The sequence below is a fragment of the Chlorocebus sabaeus genome, chromosome 25 (genome assembly GCF_047675955.1).
Source record: "Chlorocebus sabaeus isolate Y175 chromosome 25, mChlSab1.0.hap1, whole genome shotgun sequence".
NCBI lineage: Eukaryota > Metazoa > Chordata > Mammalia > Primates > Cercopithecidae > Chlorocebus > Chlorocebus sabaeus.
In genome coordinates, this window is record NC_132928.1 from 69,431,428 (window position 1) to 69,455,472 (window position 24,045).

At 39.8% G+C, this 24,045-nt stretch overlaps 1 protein-coding gene across 2 annotated transcripts in view; it reads right to left on the reverse strand.

The window, feature by feature from the left end:
- The window catches only part of EGLN1 (egl-9 family hypoxia inducible factor 1), a 60,693-nt gene that overhangs the window by 33,660 nt on the left and 2,988 nt on the right, over positions 1–24,045 (reverse strand). The window lies entirely within an intron of this gene.

Sequence of the window (24,045 nt, forward strand, 5' to 3'; positions counted from 1 at the left end):
AAAGCCATGGCAGTAGAGTATCATGTACGCCAACAGAGAAGAATAAAGCCAACAGGGGAGAGGTGAGTAGAAACAGGTGGTAATTGTAACAGCTCACTATATGCCAGGTACACTGCTTTACATATATTAGCTCATTTAGCCCTCTCAACAATCATGACATAGGTACTATTACTATCCCATGAAATAAACATGAAAACAATGCAGATAACTTGCTAGCATCATACAACCAGCCAATGGCAGAGCTGGGTTTTGAATCTAGGCAGCCCGCCTCTGAATCCTACATTCTTTACCAATATATACCATGCTACCTGTAGGCACTACAAAATGGTTAAGGGGCAGACCCTTTTACAAGGGGAATAATAACTTTCTAAGGTTTAGCTTTAGAACATCACTTGAAGGCACATGTCATAAGGAAGTTAACAAACAAGTAACTATCACATAAAGGCAGATAGTATAATCTACTTTTAGAAGCCTTGGGGAAAAAGGTAAGAGAATATTAATTTATAGGGCTAAAACAATCAAGAAAACATAAACCAATTATGGGTGGTATTAAAAGGCCTTTTTGCTTTGCAAGCTTATTGGTTGTGAGAAGTGTTTAGAAGATTTAATAAATGTCCTTTGGGTATCTGAGATAGAGGATGTAACTTTTTAATATCCTTTAACAATGGAGAATATGCCCTACACAAGAATTCTCAGACCCAAATGTGAATTAGAATCTCCATGAAATTGTCTTTAAATTTTTTATTTTTGTGGGAAAATAGTAAGTATATATATTTTCTCCATGGAATTTTAAGGAGCTGTGATTCTTCACCTCAGATTCAGAATCTCTGATTCAGAAAATCTGTAGCGGGGCCCTGGCATTAATGTGATCCTGACGCAAAACTTACATACTTACAGAAACTATGACACCCTCTGCGTACATTGCCTGAGTTACTTGAAAACAGTATCTTAGTAAATGTTTAAGGTTAATATGAACTTTACTACTTGACCAATACCTTATGTTCTGATTTACATGAAAAAACTAATCTGCTCAAATATTTGTATACGATATTTGAATACTACCAAAATAATGTTTCTCTGAGTGAATGGCTGGCTTTTTCCTTGAGTGTGAGTTTGTCCCTGTTGAAATTAAACAACATTCCAATGGTGCATCTCTGAAATTACTTCAATAAGGGAAAGACTCATTTAATAAATATTTGGCTCATCCTAACCTTTCAAAATTGAGAGGCTATGTGTGGTGGCTCACGCCTGCAATCCCAGCACTTTGGGAGGCTGAGGCGGGTGGACTGCTTGAGGTCAGGAGTTCGAGACCAGCCTGGGCAGCAACATGGTGAAACCCCGTCTCTACAAATAATAAAAAAACTAGCCAGGCATGCTGGTGCACATCTGTATTCACAGCTACTCAGGGACTGAGATGGGAGGATCATTTCAGTCCAGAAGGCGAAAGTTGCAATGAGCTGAGAGATCGAGCCTCTGCACTCCAGCGTGGGCAACAGAGGGAGACTCTATCTCAAAATAAACAAATAAATAAACAAGAAATTTCTGTAATGCATACGGCAAGATCAAGTAGGAGACCTGAAAATAAATACAACATCCCTCAAAAGATGCATAGAAACTACTTCAGATGTCTTAGCTAGGAAGTTAAGCTCTAGAATCGAACTACCCTGGTTACATAACTTTCTAGTTGTGTGATTTGGAACAAGAGCATCTAATAGTGCTTGGTACATAATAAGCATTCAATAAATGTTGGCAATATAAGCATATAAAAATGTTCACTAGTCCAGCAATTATAGTTCTAGAAATTTTTCTTACAAAAACGTTGTTAAAATGTACAAAGATGTATCTTTCAGAATATCTAATGCATTGTTGGCATTAGATTATTTATGACAGAAAAAAATTATAAAGAGTCCAAATTCTAACCATGAAGAGCTAATTAAATAATTTATGGTACAATTTTTAACTCAGCATGTTTCTGAGATTCATCCAAGGTTGCTGCATAAAAGACTAGTTCACTTCATTTTACTGCTAAACAGTATCTCATTGTATGATGAAGCACATTCTGTTTATTCACCAGATGATGGACATTCGGGTTGTTTCCTATTTTTGGTGACAATGAATAAAAATGTTCAAGTCTTTGTATGAACATATTTTCATTTCTCTTGATACTTAGGAGCGGAATTCCTGGGTCATATGATAAATTTATACTTAATGAGAAATGGCTAACCTGTTTTACAAAGTGGCTGTACCATTTTGTATTTCAACAAGCAATGAATGTATGAGGATTCCACGTGCTCCAAGTCCTTGCCAAAATTTGGTATTATCAATATATTTAACTTCAGCCATTCTAGTGTATGTATAGTGGCATCTCATTGTGGTTTTAATTTTTATTTTTCTGGTAACCAATGATGTTGAGAATCTTTTCATGCACTTGGCCATTCCTGTATCTTCTTTTGTGAAATAGCTGTTCAATTTTTCTGCCTGTTTTTCTTTTGGATTGTTTCTCTTCTTAATACATTCTTTAGACATTCTGATTCAAGTCTTTTGTTGACTATACTTGTAAATATTTTCTGTCAAAAGGGTTTGTCTTTTTCACTTTCTTAATGGTGTCATTGGATAAGCAAAACATTTTCATGTTGACAAGGTCTAATTTATCAGTGTTTTTCTTTTATGGTTCATCTTTTTTATGTCCTAAAAAATATTTGCTTATCTTGAGGTCACAAAGATTTTTCTCTTAATTTTTTTTTTTTTTTTAAAGTTTTACGGATTTAGGTCTTAATTTTTTTTTTTTTTTTTTAAAGTTTTACGGATTTAGGTCTTACTTTTTTTTTTTTGAGATGGAGTCTCACTCTGTCACTGAGACTGCAGTGCAGTGGTGCGATCTCAGCTCACTGCAACCTCTGCCTCCCGAGTTCAAGCCATTCTCCTGCTTCACCCTCCCGAGTAGCTGGGATTACAGGTGTGCAACACCACATCCAGCTAATTTTTATATTTTTAGTAGAGACGGTTTCACCATGTTGGCCAGGCTGGTCTCGAACTCCTGACCTCAAGTGATCTTCCTGCCTCGGCCTCCCAAAGTTCTGGGATTACAAGCGTGAGCCACTGCGTACAGCCTAGGTCTTACATTTAGGTCAAAGATCCATTTTGAATTAATTTTTATAAATGGTGGGATATAGGGGTCAAGGTTTATTTTTTTCACATAGATATCCATGTATTCCAAAACCATTTATAGAAAACAAACAAACAAAAACCTCTGCAGTCCTGAATTTCCTTAGCATCTTTATTAAAAAAAAAAAAATCAATTGATATTGTTAGTATAGGTCTATTTCTGAACTCTTTATCCCGTACCATTGATCTATATCTATTTCTTCTTTGACTCATAGGTTATTTAGAAATTCATTAATTTCCACATGAGATTTTCAAAATTTCATTCTATTACTGATTTCTAATTTAATTCCATAGTAGTTAGAGAATATACACTGTATGATTTCAATCCTTAAGTTATTAAGACCTGCTTTACGGCCTAGCACCTGTTGTAGTCTGGTAAATGTCCCGTGTGTACTTGCAAATAACATATTTTATGCTGTTAATGCAAGAAATATTCTACGGATGTCAATCAGGCCAACTTGGTTGATAGTGTTAGAATATTTTATATCCTTGTTGATTTCCTATGTAAGAATTACTGAGAAAGAACTATTGAAATTTCCAGCTATAATTGTAATTCGTTGATTGTGCCTTTCATTTCTATCAGATTTTGCTTCATCTACTTTGGAGCACTGTATTATTTTTATAATCAGAAAATATATAAAGTCATAAACAAAGCAGCAACCTCTTTCCCATGACATGTAAGATTTTTACAGGCCAGGTGTGGTGGCTCACACTTGTTATCCCAGAACTTTCAGAGGCCAAGGGAGGTGGATCACCTGAGGTTGGGAGTTCGAGACCAGCCTGGCTAACATGGAGAAACCCCATCTCTACTAAAAATACAAAAATTAGCCAGGCCCGGTGGTGCGTGCCTGTAGTCTCAGCTACTTGAGAGGCTGAGGCAGGAGACTCGCTTGAACCTGGGAGGAGGTGGAGGTTGCAGTGAGCCACTGCACTCCAGCCTGGGCAACACAGCCAGATACCATCTCAAAAAAAAAAAATTACAGTTAAAATATATGTGCAATTCCCAAACTGAAAAGATAACACTACAATTACAAGTATTTAAGCTACACTGTTATTATTCAAAGTATTGTATAATTCAAAGTGTTTACACTTCTATATACCCAGATACTACATATTTCTGTAAGAAAAACATAAGTATGAACAAATGTTGTTTAACTTCATTTCCTCAATTCCTTATTTTCAAACAATAAGCTTTACTATCTTTGTAAATAACTAATTTTATACAATGTCAACACTAAAAAAGCTACTCCCTATTATAATACTTACAGTAGTTCACATCTTAATGGTTTCATGTTTTGACTGTTAAAAATGTTAAGAATAATTAATTTTAGAAAAAACTGTGGAACCTACATGAAATTTCTTAAGGGCAACACAGGCTGCTTAAAATACACTTTTTACTATGAGCACAATTATTACATGAGCCAAATTCAACAGCACAGACACCAAAGTAATTCTACAAATTTTATAATGGCCACTTAAAAGACATTATTAAGGTTAAATAAGCCATAAAGCATGACTGAAAAATAGGTAAGACACCAAATACTCCCCATTATTTTAGGAGGAAAATAAATAACTTTTACTATTTTGTTTTTATTGCTACCTATTAAGTTATAGACTATACAGTAAATAAAAGAAATACTAAGCAGTATCAACAAACTGTAAAACAAATCAAATATGGGCTTACGTCAGTAAGACCTGTAAAATAAGGCCGGGCATAGTGGCTCATGGCTGTAATCCCAGCTATTCAGGAGGCTGAGGCAGGAGGACTGCTTGAGGCCATGAGTTCGAGACCATCCTGGGCAACATAGCAAGACCCTGTCTCTAAAAAAAAAATTTTTTTTTAAAGAATAAACTCATTTGTGTGTGAGATTTGATCCAATCATTCTAGCCTAGCTGCGTCCATCACTAGCTTTTAAAATTAATTAACATCTAAGGGTTTCAATTTTTTAACTATAGTTTAAATAATTAAATTCATGATTATAAATAAAAAATTTATTGCCACTTGACTTCATTCTGCTAACGGAGAAGGCATGAGGACAGAAATATTTTTTAATCAAGGTGTTCCTCAGCTGGAGTTATTTAATTACCCATGAAGTAACATAACTATCTGAAATCCAGTTCAAGATGCCCTTATCAACTGAATGCTGTTTCCCTTCTCACAGTGCCAAATCTATGTGCCAAATGCCTAAGCAACAATAGATTCGTTTTAATTAAAAATAAGGTTCTGACAACCCAGTAAAAGCAAGTCAAGAATTCTGAATCTAAAATTGAATCTGAACTTCTGATGCCAATATTAACCAACACCAAGAACAAAGTTAAGGGCAAGCAAGACCAAGTCCAAATCTGAAAAGGCACTGCTAAGAGCTAGAAATATAACTACTTTTTATTTATTATTATTATTTTTTGAGACGGAGTCTTGCTCTGTCGCCCAGGCTGGAGTACAGTGGTGTTATCTCGGCTCACTGCAAGCTCCGCCTCCCAGGTTCACACCATTCTCCTGCCTCAGCTTCCCGAGTAGCTGGGACTACAGGTGCCCGTCACCATGCCAACTCTTTTTGTATTTTTAGTAGAGACAGGGTTTCACCATGTTAGCCAGGATGGTCTCGATCTCCTAACCTCGTGATCCACCCACCTTGGCCTCCCAAAGTGCTGGGATTACAGGTGTGAGCCATGGCACCCAGTCAATATAACCACTTTTAAAAAAAGTATTTTACAAATAACCATCTATTCAACAACTCTTCTATTAATTAGGTCAGCATTATTCCCATTTCATAGATGGAGAGACTGGCAGAGTTGTTGAGTGCTTTGCTCAGTAGCAGAGAGCCAGATGACAAGAATCCAAGGCAATACTAGCAGGTCCTGTATTCCCATTCCTGGCTTCTGTCCACAAACATCTTCCCCACCCCCTACTACTGTTCTCCCTTTCCCCAGACAATTCTAAGAGGAAGAAACACTAAGAATCTCTAGAGTAGGCACACATTAAAGAAAAAGCTTACAGTTACTATGTAACATCAAGGCATAGTTCCTGAAAACTGGCAATATGAACAAATTATTCTTCCATATTCTGCAGATACTTTCTACCAAAACTATCCAGAGATGTTTCAGATCTAACCGTTACAGAAACTATTTTAATATAAACAAAACTAGTATGAATTCTAGTTTCATTTTTGTTAGTAAGCACCCCCTACCCCCCGCCCCAACTCAATTCCCCAGCCGCGGAGCACTACTATTACTAAGGCTTTTAGTTTTTTAAAAATTCAGGTAGGCTGAGGCAGGAAAATGACATGAACCCGGGAGGCGGAGCTTGCAGTGAGCCAAGACTGCGCCACTGCACTCCAGCCTGGGCGAGAGAGCAAGACTCCGTCTCAAAAAGAAACAAAAAACTTCAGGTTAGTATTACTGAAATGCCAGTTACAAGGAAAAACAAAAATACAAAACAAACATGCACACAGGCAGTGGGAGCAGGGGACAGGACAGCGTAAAAGGACAAGAGGAAAAAGAGAATCATAAGCCAGCGTTAATTATTAGTGATAAAGACTCTCAGTCCTTTATGGTACAACTGCACATCTAGAATTCTAAAGCAAGAATTAACCTAGCAAATGTGTCTGGAGAGGTATGCCCTCCAGAGAAGACATTACCACTAAATTGTAGTTTCCGTCCTCGTTAACTTTGTTTTGTTCTATAGCCAGGCTGTATAAAGCATATATCTTCCAGAAGTCCATAGGATATTCATACCATTATTTATGGGGGAAAAGAAACTCAAACCATAGTTCTAAGGACAGGGAGGGAGCAAGAATTGAACACACACAGAAACCTTATTCTACTATGATGTGATATGAAAATGCTTAAAAATGATTTGTTTTGTTTTGGTTTTTTGGAACTCTAACAGGGTTTTTAACATAGATTCTATGGATGGGCTTTATTCCAAGCAGAACCTTGTGTGTACTACGTTCATTGTGAGTGTGAGAAAGTGCACAGCTCCCATTAGATTCTGAAAGGGGTCCACCAGCAAAACAAAGTTGTGAGACACTAGCTTATACGACAAACTTGGAAAAAACTTGTAAGCTATTGGAAAAGGGTGTTATTTTACTATCACACATAACTTTTAGCCCAAAATTTCTTTATTCAAGACATTTTATTCCAAAATACTTTGGGTTGTAATCACCCAAAACTACAACCACTCTTTGCACATAAATCATCTGTGGTAAATATTTTTTAGGCTACTTTCCTTACCAACTCTGTAATCAGAGAATAAAAACACATTTTAAGCATCAAAACTAAGTAAAATTGGCAGGTCAAACTATCATTTTTGTTTTAAGGATAAAAATGTTTGAATGTGTTAGAAAACCAGATTCAAATGACCTTTACGCTGCCAGATTTCTATTATCTACAGTCCACCATGGCCCTCTTTTAATCCAGTTAAAGCAACTGCTTCTCCCACGTTGATTAAATCCTTGAATCTAGAAATGCGGTTAAGGCCAAAAGGTTTTCTAATCATAAAAGAAATATTTCTCACCTTGTTTAACTCATGTCCTCTTTTGCTAAATACAACTCTTAAACCTCCTTCCACATATTTGAAATTTTGAGTAAATTACAATTTGAAAACCAAATCAAATCCATAATTTTAGAAGCTTAAAATTTTGCTCTTGAAAATTTTACTCTGCACATCAACATGGTATCGATGTTGAACTCTGCATCTGCTTTCTAGCTACAAGCTTTCCTCTTCTAGGTCTTGTAAAAAGGGTATATAAAGAAGTCACTTTCAACATTATGTCTATTATGCTGTTTTGCTTTGAAGGACTCACACCATTGGTAGGGGTGAGGGATGTAGGATATGCATCCCTGTCTCCATTAGATTCATGGATGTGTAAAGTTCTATTGCAGTTCATAACCTGATCAACTGACTTTGGCCTAGGCAATGTCATAAAACTTCATTTCACCTTTAGAGCAAACCTTTCTCCTAGAACTTGGCGTTAAAAATAGTTTAAGCCATGCTGACCTGGGCTATTTTTATCTGGAAAATAGGGACTAGAAACAGCATAGCAAGCAAAGAAAGGCGAGTTGACCACAACAGGATGAAAACTCTCACAGACTTTTAGAAAGTCTCACTACAGTTTTAGAAATCAGATGGAAAGGTGGTACAGCAGAGGTGAGGTACAGGGCAGAGGATCAGCTGAGGGCAATTCACTGTTAGCAAGATATGACTAATACCGCACACAACGAGCACTAATAAAAGTCCTCTGCCTAAGACAGAATAGTATAAAACCATTCCTTCCCCTGCCCTTACAGATTTCTAGAGAAGATAATTTGGGAATAAAAGGTATATAAGGTTTTTGAGAAAAGAGAGATCAAAGGACATTCAGAGTTCAGGAGGATATCTGGGAAGTGGACTTAGCTTAACTCCTAAAGGATGTAGAAGATCTGAATTGCTGGGGAGGAGTGTGGGAGTGGTAAACCAGTCAAATAATTCACAGATGTGCTGGGAGGAGGAGAAGGGGAGCAGAAGAAAGAAAACAGTCTGGCTGAAACAGCGGCTGTATTTCAAACAGCAGCAGCAAATCAGGGTGGATAAATGGTGTGGGCCTAAGCAGCTGGTGAGCATTCAATGTGTAAGAATCAAATTGTATCCTTAACAAACCTCTGAAGATTTCTGAGTAAGAGTTTTATGAGTGTTGGTAAATTTATATAGGATACATATGGGCAGTACATGGAGGAAAATGAACTAAGGGGCAAAAACATTGTGTTAACAATCCAGAGAGAAAGCGATTTTTAAAATTTCAATTACAGCAGTGCAGTGGGAATTGAAATATAATACTTACTAAGTCCTCGATGCAAGATGCTAAGTACACCAATGTTGACAATACAAGGGTTCTCGCCTCAAGTGGCTCACAATAGTAGAGGAAATGGGAATGCAAACCAACCACGGTGAAGTATGCTATCACAGTGATGGGAAGTGCCAAAGGAACAGACAGGACAAAGCTGTATCGCTGCTTAGAGAAATGAGGGCAAGAAGCAAGTTAGAGAACCTTCTCACCACTTTCCAAATTAAAGAGATGAGGAGATGCACAGCACTAGAAAATGAAGGTAGGTTCAGGGACCTGCAAACAGGTTCCTGTAGCTGGAACAGAAAGTACATGGTAGTGAAATGTTCTTTATAAAAAAATTAACAATGTACAGAACGAACTAAAAAGACAGAAAAAGAAAAACAGGCTTTTGTAATAATCCAGGACAGAGATGAAGAGTGTAAATGGGAATGAGGAACAAGAGACTAATAGAAAATAAGTTTTAAATAAGTAAAATTTTCAAACTGATAAAGGAAAGTATGTTCTTCTAAAACATCATGCTGTTTCCACACCTGGAGACTTTCAATGGACTTAACTCCAACTTAACCTTTAGAAGTCTTAGTCTAAATAACTATTTCTTCCAAAACAAAACAAAACAAAACAAAAAAACCTCTCCTGGCCTGCAGACCAAGTTAGGTCTCCTCTTGTGTGCTCCCAACAGGATCCTGTACTTCCATCTCATAAACATAGCACTGGGAAGTACAGGTTCAACATTGTATTTCCCTCACACGGTAAGACTCCAGAAAGGCAGAGAGAATTACCTTGACCTGGGCACTGTGGTACCCTCAGTGCCTAACACAGATCAGACACTCAGTAAATAGCTGTCGAATAACTAAATGAAGTTCACAGGATCAATTTTAAATCTGTTCCTCCATCTCCCCCATCAGACAGGCTTACCAATCCTCATTCCTTCCAACAAGGGGAAACTTCAGTCTTAATCACACTGAGTTTGCAATACTTCCAGAAAATTCAGGTGGAAATGTCTATCAGTCCTCTACAGACGCCAAAGTAAGAGACAGACCAAGGAGTCTTTAACAAATCCTAATAGCTGAAGTCATGATTCTTGTTATTACTATTGTGTTATTTGTTATAGTTTACAGCTAATATTAATTGAGCACTGATTATCTGTTGAGTATGTATTTTCTCATCTGTCCTCAAAGAGACCTACCGAATTAGGTACTATTACTAACTCCTATCATACTGATGAGGAAATTAATGCTTTAGTTGTTAGAAAATGTGTCTAAAATCAGAGAGCAATTAAGTAGCAGAAGAAGAGTTTCAACACAGGCAAACTAGTTTAAGAACTTGTGCTTCCATGAGCGCATAAGATAACCCAGTGGATTATCTTATTGCTCTAGTGTAGACTAAAGCAAAAAGAGAAGACAAACCACAGATCATAAAGAATAGTAACATTTAAGGGGCAGACACTGCCAAGGAAGAACTGACTTAAGAACTGGTATTTATACTCTTGTATGATTCCTTATACATATGGAATGGAAAGTCACCTAGTGACTTGCTTCTTGCAAAAGAATACAGCACAGGTGATGGGATGTCACTTTCATCATTAGATTACAAGACTGGGACTTTAGTCTTGCCAGCAGACACTATTGCCTTTTTGGCTGGCATACTTTATTGAAGAAAGCCGCCATGTTAGGGAAGCCCACGTGGCAAGAAACTGAAGCTTTCAGTCCAACAACCTGCCAAGAACTTAATGCTGCCAATAACCATTGAGTGAGGCTAGAAGCAGATCCCTCCCCATTCAAGCCTTAGAAGGAGACCACAGACCCTGACCAATGTCCTGACTGCAGCCTGTGAGAAATAGTGAAGTAGAAGATGCAGTTAGACTGTGCCCAATTCCTTGTCTACAGAAAGTATGACATAATAAATGTGTGTTTAAGTTTAGTTTAAGCTGCTAAACTTTGGGGTAATCTGTTATGTAGCAATAGATGACTAATACAAACTAAGAAGAAAAATCTAGAAATATAGATGTTCAAGTTCCTTCTACACACACATCTTCTGACAGTCATGAGCAGACAGTGAATTGAGCTTTAGGAAAATAAACCGCCACTGTAAATTGAGGAAAAAAGAAAACTGAAAAATGAGAGGAAAAACAACGGAAAAGATAAGACCCAGGCTAGTAAATGGGCAGTCAAAGATTTTAAAGGTGGGGTGGTTAATAGAGCTATTAAAGCAGTAAAAATACCTCGTCTAAGGGGTGGGGGATGGGGAATCACTAAACTTTTTAGCCAAAAAGCAATTTTCAAGGCATCCATTTCAGGGTAGTCCTAACAGAAATTGGTAGAAGACATCACACAGGTAAAATATGCCTTGAGATAGAATAAAGGATAATTATATAACAAAACTATAGAAGACAAGCTCCTAGTCACCATTTACAGATGAAAACTGGAGATATCAATATTAATAAGAAAAAATTCAGGGAGATGGTTAATATGGTTTGGCTCTGTGTCCTCACCCAAAGCTCATCTTGAATTATAATCTCCACTGTCAGGCGAGGGACCTGGGGGGAGGTGACTGGATCATGGTGACAGTTTCCCCCATGCTGTTCTCATGATAGTGAGTTCTCACGAGATCTGAAGTTAAAAGTGTTTGACAATTCTCCCACCTCCTTCTACCATAATTTTAAGTTTCCTGAGGCCTCCCCAGCCATGTAGAACTGAGTCAATTAAATCTCTTTTCTTTATAAATTACCCAGTCACAGGTGAAAACAGACTAATATAGAAAACTGGTACCAGGAGTGGAGTATTGCTATAAAGATACCTGAAAATGTGGAAGCAACTTTTGGAATTGGGCAACAAGAAGAGGGTGGAACAGTTTGGAGAGCTCAGAAGAAGAAAGGAAGATGAAAGAAAGCTTGGAATTTCCTAGAGACTTGTGTAATGGTTGTGACCAAAATGCTGACAGTGATATGGACAATGAAGTCCAGGCTGAGGTGGTCTCAGATGGAGATGAGGAACTTATGGGGAAGTGGAGCAAAGGTCACTCTTGCTAGGCTTTAGCAAAGGGACTAGGGGCACTTTACCCCTGCCCTAGATCTGTGGAACTTCGAACTTGAGAGAGATGATTTACTGGGGGAAGAAATGTCTAGGCTGCGAAGTGTTCAAGAGGTGACCTGGCTTTTTCTAAAAGTGTACACTCATATGCAGAAAGAGACAGTCTGAAACTGGAACTTATGTTTACAAGAAAAACAGAGCATAAAACTTTGAAAAACTTGCAACCTGATACCGTTTGGCTGTGTCCCCACCCAAATCTTATCTTGAATTGGAGTTCTCATAAACCCTACGTGTTGTGGGAGGCAACAGGTGGAGATAACTGAATCATGGGAATAGTTTCCCCCATCCCGTTCTCATGATAGTAAGTTAGTTCTCATGAGAACTGATGGTTTTATAAGGGGCTTCCCCCTTCACTGGGCACTCATTTTTCTTCTCCCTATTGCCATGTGAAGAAGAACGTGTTTGCTTCCCCTTCTGCCATAATTGTTAAGCTTCCTGAGGCCTCTCCAGCCATGCTGAACCATGAGTCAATTAAAACTCTTTCCTTCATAAATTTCTCACTCTCGAGAATGTCTTTATTAGCAGCGTGAGAACAAACTTAATACAGTAAACTGGCACCACAGAGAGTGGGGTGCTGCTATAAAGAGACCCAAAAATGTGGAAGTGACTTTGGAACTGGGTAACAGGCAGAGGTTGGAACAGTTTGGAGGGCTCAGAAGAAGACAGGAAGGTGTGGAAAAGTTTGGAACTTCCTAGAGACTTGGAAAGTTCACAAGACAGGAAGATGTGGGAAAATGTGCAACTTTCTAGTCTTGTTGAATGGCTTTGACCAAAATGCTAACAGTGATATGAACAATGAAGTCCAGGCTGAGGTGGTCTCAGATGGAGATGGGGAACTTGTTGAGAACTGGTGTAAAAGTCACCCTTGCTATGCTAAGAGACTGGCAGGATTTTGCCCCTGCCCCAGAGATCTGTGGAACTTTAAACTTGACAGAGATGATTTAGGATATCAGGCAGAAGACATTTCTAAGTGGCAAAGCATTCAAGAGGAAGAAAAGCCTAAGAGTTTAGAAAACTTGCAAACTGATAACACACAAAAAAAGAAAACATGATACTCTGGAGAGAAATTCAAGCCTGCTGCAGAAATTTGCATCACCAAGACAATGGGGAAAATGTTTCCAGGGCATATTACAGACCTTCACAGCAGCCCCTCCCATCACAGGCCTAGGAGGGAAAGTGGTTTCCTAGGCAAGGTCCAGGGTCCTCCTGCTGTGTGCAGCCTTGGAACTTGATGCCCTGTGTCCCAGTTGCTCCAGCCATGGCTAAAGAGGCCAACATACATCTCAGGCCCTTGCTTTAGAAGGTGCAAATCCCAAGCCCTGGTGGCTTCCACGTGGTGTTGGGCCTGCAGGTGTGCAGAAGGCAAGAATTAAGGCTTGGGAACCTCCTAGATTTCAGAGGATATATGGAAAAGCCTGATGTCCAGACAGAATTTTGCTGCAGGGGCAGAGCCCTCATGGAGAACCACCTCTCCTAGGGCAGTGTTGAGGTGAAATGTGGGGTCAGAGCCCCCACATAGAGTCCCCACTGGGTCAATGCCTAGTGGAGCTGTGAGATGAGGGCCACCATCCTCCAGACCCCAGAATAGTAGATCCACTGACAGCTTGCACCGTGCACCTGGAGAAGCCACAGACATTCAACACCAACCCATGAAAGCAGCCAGGACGGAGGCTGTACCCTTCAAAGCCACAGGGGCAAAGCTGCCCAAGGCCATGGGAGCCCACCTCTTGCATCAGCATGTCCTGGATGTGAGACATGGAGTCAAAGGAGATCATTTTGGAACTTTAAGGTTTAATGACTACCCTATTGGATTTTAGACTTGCACAGGGCCTGTAGCCCCTTTTGGCCAATTTCTACCCTTTGGAATGGGTCTATCTACCCAACACCTGTAACCCCATTGTATCTGGGAACTAACTTGTTTTTGATTTTACAGGTTCAGAGGTGGAAGGGACATGCCTTGTCTCAGATGAGACTCTGGACTTGGACTTTTGGGTTAGTGCTGGAATGCATTAACACTTGGAAGGGCATGATTGTGTTTTGAAGTGAGAGGACATAAGATTTGGGAGGGGGCAGGGGCAGAATATGGTTTGACTGTGTCCCCACACAAATCTCATTTTGAATTGTAGTTCCCATAAACCCCATGTGTCATGGGAGGGAGCAGGTGGAGATAACTGAATTATGGGGGTGGTTCCCCCCATCCTGTTCTCGTGATAGTTGGGTTCTCACAAGAGCTGATGATTTTATAAGGGGCTTCCCCCTTCACTGGGCACTCATTCTTCTCCCTGCCACCATGTGAAGGAAGACATGTTTGCTTCCCCTTCCACCATTATTGTAACTTTCCTGAAGCCTCTCCAGCTATGCTGAGCTGTGAGTCAATTAAACCGCTTTCCTTTATAAATTACCTAGTCTTGCGTATGTCTTTATTAGCAGCATGAGAACAGACTGATACACTGACCATATAGTAGAAAATAAAAACCCATTTTCTGGGGAGAAATTCAAGCCTTCTGCTGCAGAAATTTGCATAAGCAACGAGGAGCCAAATGTTAACAGCCAAGCCAATGGGGAAAAAATGTCTCTAGGGCATGTCTGAGATCTTCCCAGCAGCCCCTTCCATCAGAGGCCTGAGGCCTAAAAGGAGAAAAACAGTTTCCTGGCCAGAACCAGGGTCACACTGCTGTGTGCAGCCTTAAGACTTGGTGCCCTGAGTCCCAGCTGCTCTAGCTCCAGGTGTGGCTAAAAGGGGCCATGATACAGCTCGGGCTGTTGCTTTAGAGGATGCAAGCCCCAAGCCTTGGTGGTTTCCATGTGTTACTGGGCCTGTAGGTAGAAGGCAAGAACTGAAGTTTGGGAATCTCCACCTAGATTTCAGAGGATATATGAAAATGCCTGGATACCCAGGCAGAATCTGTTGCAGGGGTGGAGCCCTCATGGAGAACCTCTATTAGGAAAGTGTGGGGGAAAATGTGGGGTTGGAGCCCCCACAGAGTCCCCACTGGGGCACTGCCTACCGGAGCTGAGAGAAGGCCACTGTCCTCCAGATCCCAGAATGGTTGCTCAACTGATAGCTTTCACCATGCACTTGGAAAAGTCATAGGCACTCAACACCAGTTTGTGAAAAAAGCTGTAGGAGCTGTATCCTGCAAAGCCACAGGGCAGAGCTGCCCAAGGCCTTGGAAGCCCATCTCTTGCATCAGTGTGCCCTGGATGTGAGACATGGATTCACAGATGATTTTGGAACTTTAATGGCTGCCCTGCTGGATTTCAGACTTGCATGGGGGCCTATAGCCCCTTGGTTTTGGCCAGTTTCTCCCTTTTGGAATGGAAGCATTTACCCAATGCCTGTAGTCCCATCATATCTTGGAAGTAAATAATTTGCTTGTGATTTTACAGGCTTATAGGCAGAAGAGACTTATTTGCCTTGTCTCAGATGATACTTTGGACTTGGACTTTTGAGTTAATGCTGGAATGAGTCAAGACTTTGGGTGACTGCTGGGAAAGCATGACTGTTTTGAAATGGGAGAACATGAGATTTGGGAGGGGCAGGGGCAGAATGATGTGGTTTGGCTCTATGTCCCCATCCAAATCTCATGTTCAATTGTAATCCCATGTCGAGGGAGGGGTGTGGTGGGAGGTAACTGGATCATGGAGGCAGTTTCCCCCATGCCGTCCTTGTGATGGTGAGTTCTCATGAGATTTGATGGTTTAAAGTGTGGCACTTCCTCCTTCGCTCTCTCTCCTGCTACCATGTTAGATGTACCTTACTTCCCCCTTACATCATGATTGTAAGTTTCCTGAGGCCTCCTCAGCCATGTGGAACTGTAAGTCAATTAAACCTCCTTTCTTTATAAATTACCCAGTCTCAGGTCTTTATAGCAGTATGAAAACAGACAAATACAATGGTCAATCTTTTAATTCCCCAAACTCATGATTAGTCCTTTTCAATTTACTTCTTAGATTTCACATTTCCTATCAAGGTGTTATTACATAAAAATTAGCCTTAAATTGAATTGAGATGAGGCTACAGGTTCCTGGGTTCTGGAGTTCATGTTTCACATTTCTGGTTTTAATTTTTAAAAATTATTTCATATCCGACAATCTAATGTTTACCCATACTTTTGTAATCCTCTCTCACTTTAGAATCAAAAGCAGGGCTTCCTATGCTTACAAGTCCTGGATAGTAGGCTGGGCATGGTGGCTCATGCCTGTAATCCCAGCACTTTGGGAGGCCAAGACGGGAGGATCACGAGGTCAGGAGTTCGAGACCAGCTTGGCCACCAGAGTGAAACCCTGTCTCTATTAAAAATACAAAAAAATTAGCCAGGTGTGGTGGTGGGCGCCTGTAGTCCCAGCTACTCAGAAGGCAGAGGGAGGAGAATCACTTCAACCCGGGAGGCAGAGGCTGCAGTGAACCAAGACCATGCCATTGCACTCCAGCCTGGGTGACAGAGTGAGACTCCATCTCCAAAAAAAAAAAAAAAAAAAAAAAAAGTCCTGGATAGTATATTCTAATTTTAATAGTATCAGTATTATTTTATATTTGGTACTTTTATTTGCAATTCCAGTGCCAGGCTCCACATCAAGGGGATGAAAGGCTCAAACATCACTGATATCTTCACAGATCATCCAATACAGTCCCTAAGCTATCAGTAACTTTCTTCCTCTTTACTACCTTAGGAAGCTATCATACAGTCATGTGTATCACACAGTCATGTACTGATAAGTCAATGGAACTATTTTTGATATTTTATGGTCATTCCATTCTTCCCAATTTTCTGTAACAGTTTTATTTTCAACAGTAGGTTTAAATGAAGATGTTTTATTTCTGACTTCATTTTGACATTGAATCTAAATCTATGTTTGCCTTATGCTGAACCATCCAATTTTCTCTAACGTTTCCTAAAGTTCAAACTTTGTATATTTATTTTTAGGTGGATCTACAAGCCATCTCGAATGAGTGGTTCATGCAAGGAAGCACAGACATACTTACAGACAACACTAAAAGTGTTGCAAAGTTTCCTGCAATAATTCCTGTAGGCAGTTCCAGTGGTAGAGCTGATAAGAGCATACTGCACAAAGAAACCATAAAACCTCTAGAGAAGAAAGGATGGGGCTTTCTTCTCTAGAAGGTCAACAGTAGTACTAGCTAGCACAGTCAATTTGAAGGAATGTGAAAATCTAGAGCATATAACTTTTTTCCTGTTGCTTGGCTGGGAAACAAGTGTCAGCAAGCTATCATAAATGGCAACACTGAAAAAGTGGGGGCAAGAGAAGAACAGCAGAAAAGTTAGGCCAGAATAAAACAATAATTTCCTTCCAGTCGCTCAAGTCAAAACTCTTTAAGTCATTCATGAGTCTTCCTTTCTTTCATACTAATATATCAGCAAATCTCATCTGATTCTACTTTCAAAATATATCCAGAATTCAACAAATGCTCACCACCTCCATAGCTATTACTCTAATTTAAGCCCCTATCATCCAGTGCCCAGACTACTACAAGCATTTCCTAACTAGTATTCCTGATTCCATCCTTCCACCCCACATCTACTGCTACACAACAGCCACAGATATCTTTTTAAAACAATTCTCCCATATCACCCACAATAAAATCCAGCATCCTTGCCATGGCTTGCAAGGTAAAACCCTACACAAACTGATCTCATTTCCTATCCCACCATATCAATCCCATATCCTTTACTCCTTCCACTATAACCACAGTGGTTTCCTTGCTGTTTTCTGTTTTGTTTTGCTTTTTTGAGACAGAGTCTCACTCTGCTGCCCAGGTTAGAGTGTGGTGGCATGATCTTGGCTCACTGCACCTCCACCTCCTCGGTTCAAGTAATTCTCCTGCCTCAGCCTCCAGAGTAGCTGGGACTACAGGCACACGCCATCACGCCTGGCTAATTTTTGTATTTTTAGTAGAGATGGGGTTTCGCCATGTTGGCCAGGCTGGTCTCGAACTCCTGACCTCAAGTGATCCGTCCACCTCGACCTCCCAAAGTGCTCTGCTTGCTGTTTTCTGAATATACCAAACACATTTCAAGTTAGTGCCTCTGTATTTGCTATTTAATACCATTCCTCGGAATGTTCCTCTTCCACATATCGACATAACTAATTTCCTACTTCATTCAAGTCACTATTTAAATGTTACCTTATTTTATCAATCTAAAAGAGTACTCCCTAGTCACTCTGTCCTTATCTCACTTATTCGCCATCTTAATATTTACCACCTAACATACCATGTATTACTTGGACATCTGTTTACTGACTGTCCCTCCCCACCCCTCACTTCCTCCAACTAGAAGATAAGGTCCATGAGAAAGGGTGCTTTTTGTTGTTTTTCAGGACACCCTAGCTCCTAGAACAGGGCCTGTATGTGGAGGGTACTCAACATCTGTTGAACAAATGAGTGAAAATATTATCAAAACAGGACTCAGAGAATACAACAAAGGATAAAGAGTACACATATTTTGCTTTGGTAAAGAACTGGGACCTGGGACACTGCATAAGAAAAATGAGAATTCCAAACTCATGAAAACTTTATGGTGATCTCAAGTCTACAGATACTGTCCAAGCTCTTCAGAAATAAAACTAACTGTGAATTGGTTATGGAAAAATGTGATTATGAAGTACAAAGGTGGCCAAAAAGTTGAGTTTTGACTAGGATATAAGGCATGAAATAAACTGTTGTAAGAGAAGATTTTGGTTAACCATCTATATCAATTTTTTTTGGAAGAGTTTTAGCTGAAATAAAAGGCAAAGACAAGCTCTGAAAATGGGCTTAGTAAATTATCTGAATGCCATCATGTAGTCACAGACAATGTTCCAAGTGTGGAAACGAGGGCATAGTGGAAAAGAAGGTGGAATGTAAGCACAGAAGTAAAATCTAACAAACAGAAACTGCCCAAGAATGTGCTAGAATGAAAGGGAGACTGAAATAGTTGGGGTAGCTTTAAAGGCCTAAAGTGAAAAATTAAACAAAAACAACTAAGCTGATAACATCAATCCAATGGCATACCAGAAAGGCACAGGCTTCAGAAAACATGGAAGAACAACAAAGATAGATTTCAAGCCTGATGGGGAAAAAAAGGGAAAGGAAAACAGGAGTTAACTGCAAATCAGAAACACAGAGTAGGAAGACAGCTCCTACTAAAGAAACAAGAGAGGGTAGGCCTACTTCAGGGCAAACGGCTTTAAATAGTATCAGAGGAAAGAGATGGATAAAGAGCATTTAAGGAAATCAGGTAAGAGAAAAATTTAAACTAGAATGTCAGATAAGCCAACATGTAGAATGAGAGAAGTAAAAGGGAGAAGAAAGTCTCAAATGTTCAAGTATATTCTCAAAAATGGCAGAGGCCCCGTGCGATGGCTCATACTGTAATCCCAGCACTGTGTTTTTTGTGTTTTTTTTGTTTTTTTTTTTTTTTGAGACAGGGTCTTGCTGTTACCCAGGCTGGATGAAGTGCAGTGGTGCAATCACAGTTCAATGCAACCTCTACCTCCCAGGCTCAAGTGGTCTTCCCACCTCAGCCCCTCAAGAAGCTGGGACTACACTCATGTGCCACCATGCCTGATTAATTTTTGTACTGTTTTTCGAGATGGGTTTCACCATGTTGCCCCCTGGTCTGGAACTCCTGGGCTCAAGCAAATCTGCCCACCCTGGCCTCCCAAAGTGCTAAGATTACAGGCAAGAGCCAGCACTTTGGGAGACCAAGGCAGGAGGATCATTTGACGCCAACAGTTCTAGAACAGCCTGGACAACATAACGAGACCCCATCTCTACAAAAAAAGTTAAGAAATTATCCGGGTGTGTTGGCACATGCCTGTAGTCCCAGCTACTATGGAGACTCAAGTGGGAGGACTGCTTGAGCCCAGGAGCTTGAGGCTGCAGTGAGCCATAATTGTGCCACTGCACTCCAGCCTGTGCAAGTTAGACCCTGTCCTTTAAAAAAAAAAGGCATAAAATATGCCAAAATTAGCTAAGTAGAAATATGTCATTGTTATATGAGATACAGCATAAAGTTACAGATATGAATGAACTGAATCAAAGGTCTGTTGATTTTGTCACCAGCTCTATGACTCTGAACAAGTTAATCTCTCTGGGACTTTTTTCTTTTTAAAAAAATATGTTATTTCTTCTCTTTTTTAAAAAAAATGTGTGAATGCAGGAAAAGTGGTTAGGTAAAAAAATGGGTGATCATTCTAAGACCTTTTTTCTCCAGTTTATGGGAGGGGAATGAGACAGGGAAAGCACAGAACTTTTAAAAGAAAGAATCAGAAAGACAGCAAATTTTTAAAATGGAAGAATAGTTAAGAACAGTTCTGCACAGCGCTTTACAATCTAAAAGCTGCTTTACATGAAGCATTATATGTTCACCTCACAACAAGCCTGAGAAGCTAAAAAGACAGGTATCACTGAACACCATTTTATAAACAGAGCAACTGAGGACTCAAGAGATTAAGAAACTGGACTAAGGACACAGAAACCATAGCAGACCCGGGATCCAACCCAGATCTAATGGCAGAACCAAATGCATTATCTGTCTTTCCTTTTTTTTTTTTTTTTTGAGACGGAGTCTCACTCTGTCGCCCGGGCTAGAGTGCAGTGACACAATCTCGGCTCACTGCAACCTCTGCCTCACGGGTTCAAGCGGTTCTCCTACCTCAGCCTCCCAAGTAGCTGGGACTACAAGCTTGCAACACTACACCCAGCTTATTTTTGTATTTTTAGTAGAAACAGGATTTCACCATGTTGGTTGGCCAGGATGGTGTTGATCTCTCCACCTCATGATCCGCCTGCCTCGGCCTCCCAAAGTGCTGGGGTAACAGGTGTGAGCCACCGCACCCGACCCCTTTCTTTCTTAATAATTTTTTTTTTTTTTTAAGTAGAGATGAGGTCTTGCCATGTTGCCCAGGCTGGTCTTGAATTCCTGAACTCAAGCTATCTTCCTGCCTCAGCCTCCCAGAGTATTGGGAATTACAGGCGTGAGTTATCACATCTGGCCCAGAATCCATTATCTTTCAAAGCTAAAATGATCTCTATTATCCCCCTCCTCCTCCACGTAATTAAGGCTCTGTGGGCATTTTTGCAGATTATTAGGTAGTAGGTAAGAGCTACATACATACAAAAAAAAAAAAATTTTTTTTTTTTTTGAGACAGGGTTTTGTTCTGTCACCTGAGCTCAAGCAATCCTCCCACCTGAGACCACGAGCTCACACCACCATGCCTGGTTAATTTTTTAATTTTTTTAGAGACAAGGTCTCACCATTTGCCCAAGCTGGTCTTGAACTCCTGGGCTCAAGCGATCCTCCTGCCTCAGCCCCTCAAAATGCTGCGATTTTAGGGGTGAGTCACTAAGCCCAGCCTAAAAAAATCTTTTAACGTAAAATAAAATTCCTTTAGAACTAAAGTAGTTTACATGTAAACTACACATCAACTCACTGTACAAAATGTTTTCGCACATAGTTGATCACAATCTATTAAGACTACCCTCTCAGTCCACATGTCCCTTATAGCTGGCAGAATTACTGCAGTTATACTATTTTCAGCCTTTCTACATACCGAATAACTCACTTTTAACTTAAATTCTGACACAGTTATAAAATCATTAAACAAGTAACTTCAATTTGTGTATCCTGGATCCCAAGCGTATAAAGAGAATGGCAGAAGTAGATAAAGGTTTAGTTATGTATTTGGGTTTAAATAACATGTTTATTTTCTCACAGTTCTAGAAGCTGAAAGTCTTGAGATCTGGATGCCAGCATGGTCTGGTACTGATGAGGGCTCTCTTCCTGGGTCAGTTTTGTTTTAACATCTAAGAGGATTGTCACCACATCTCTGTTAGTGATAATAAAACAGCAGCATTTTTCTCATCCTGTTCTTTGCTCTTAAAAGCCATAACAAGCCAGAGCTGACTAACTACAGTAACAGTGAAAAATCTTAGTAACATAATCTGCTGCTTATTGGTCCCAACCTATTTTATTACTCCTTTTCTTTATGTATGTTTCAATGGAACAGATGAAGTTTTGGATTAAATTCCAAAAATGTTATGTATATGATACTAGTATTTCTATTTTAACAGGAAAATGTTTTCCTTCAGAGTGGCTAAGAAACTCCAACAGAAAAGTTCAACATTTTCCCATGATCCTCACTCCTCTGCACTCCTCTTACTCCTGTACCCCCAAGTCAAGGCACACTACTCTTCACAAAACAGCAGACTATGGTTTCTTTCCACTGGATATCGAGAGTCTTCTTGATGAAAACAAGCATAAGCAAGGATACAGGATCAAAGGGCAGGGTGACAGCAAAAAGGGGAAAATCCGAAAGACCAGAGAAAGTGGAAACAGGAGCTTGGTTACATCAGTGGCTACAATTACATTTCTGTTTTTCTCCTGTATTACTTCATTTTTCCCTTATGGTTCCTTTTTTAAAGTAGCTGCATAAACAGTGGCCAGATAAGAATGTTTGAAGTAGAAATTCAGGGGAAAACAAAGCCTACGCTGAATGGGCCACAGACAATCATGTATCATCTGATTACCACGCCCTGACATAAAGAGCATGCAATATAGATGATGTAAATAAAAAGAACATCGGATTCTTAGTCAGAAAACCTGAATTTAAGTCCTAATATGCTGCAGAATTTCCAACAAGTGAACTTTCCTGAATCCCACTTTTCTAATCTATAAAAAAAGATACAACCACCTGCCTACTGCTGTGAAAGCTGAAATGAGAAAAACACTACACATTTGCTGCATATAACTTTTAAAAGCACTATAATGTTATGAAGGATAAAATTCAGAAATCTCCTTCTGCAATCACATAAAAAAACCATATTCTGACATCTCTTAACAGTTATACTGACAGGCGCATAATTCAGGTGGATAAATACAAAAGTGGCTTTTAAGCCGCTATCTGAAATAAACATTGTACACTCACCTAAGTTTTACACAGCCCAACCATAGAGTATGATTACTCACATATAAAGCTAGTGCTATTCACCCACTTTCAACAAAATATATGTATCAAACTGCAGTTCCAGCAGGGTGCCAAGTAATCTACATCTCATTTAATGTTCTACCTGTAACCAGTGTAGCTAAAAAAGAGCATGGGTTTGATATCTGAATGACTTAAGTTTGAACACCAGCTAGGGTTATGGTAAGTGGTAGACCTTAGCCAAGTCTGAGCTGAAAATCCCTCAAATGTAAATTAGGAGTAACACGACTCGCTTCATAGAATTAAGATTACTGTGGCCAGGTGAGGTGGCTCAAGTCTGTAACCACAGTACTTTGGGAGGACAAGGCAGGAGGATCACCTGAGCCCAGGAGTTCCAGATCAAATGATTAGCAAGACTCTGACTCTACAAAAAACCTTTTTTTTTTTTCTCATGTGGCCAAGCATGGTGGTGTGTGCCTACAGTACCAGCTACTCCGAAGCTGAGGTGGCAGGATAGCTTGAGCCTAGGAGGTGGAAGCTGCAGCGGGCCATGCTTATACACCTTGTACTCCAGCTTGGGCGACAAAAGGAGACCCTGTCTCAAAAAAAAAAAAAAATTACTCTGAATGTATCTCTATTGACCCTAATCTGATGCCTAACACACTGCGGTTGCTCAATATATGGTGGGTGGTTATTCTGACTGCCTTCTCATTTCCACAAAGCAAACACCCTTGTTTTTTTAGGAATACTTAAATTACACGTTCAAACACGATTACCAAAACCTCTTTAGGCCAAGAAGTATAATGAAAGGAATTCCAGAATATCATTTATAGATCCTGAAGTTGTGTTCCTAAAATTAATATAAGCAGAAGATCTAATCCAAAGAGTTTAAAGGTCATCCCTCCTTCATCCCGTCCCTTATTACCTGCTAATATGTACAGTTAGGTGACTTAAAACCCCAACAACTGGAACTCTTGAGGAAGGAGGTAGCTATTTCTAACAGCATCCTATGGGAAGCATTTGCTGTAAGAGCCAG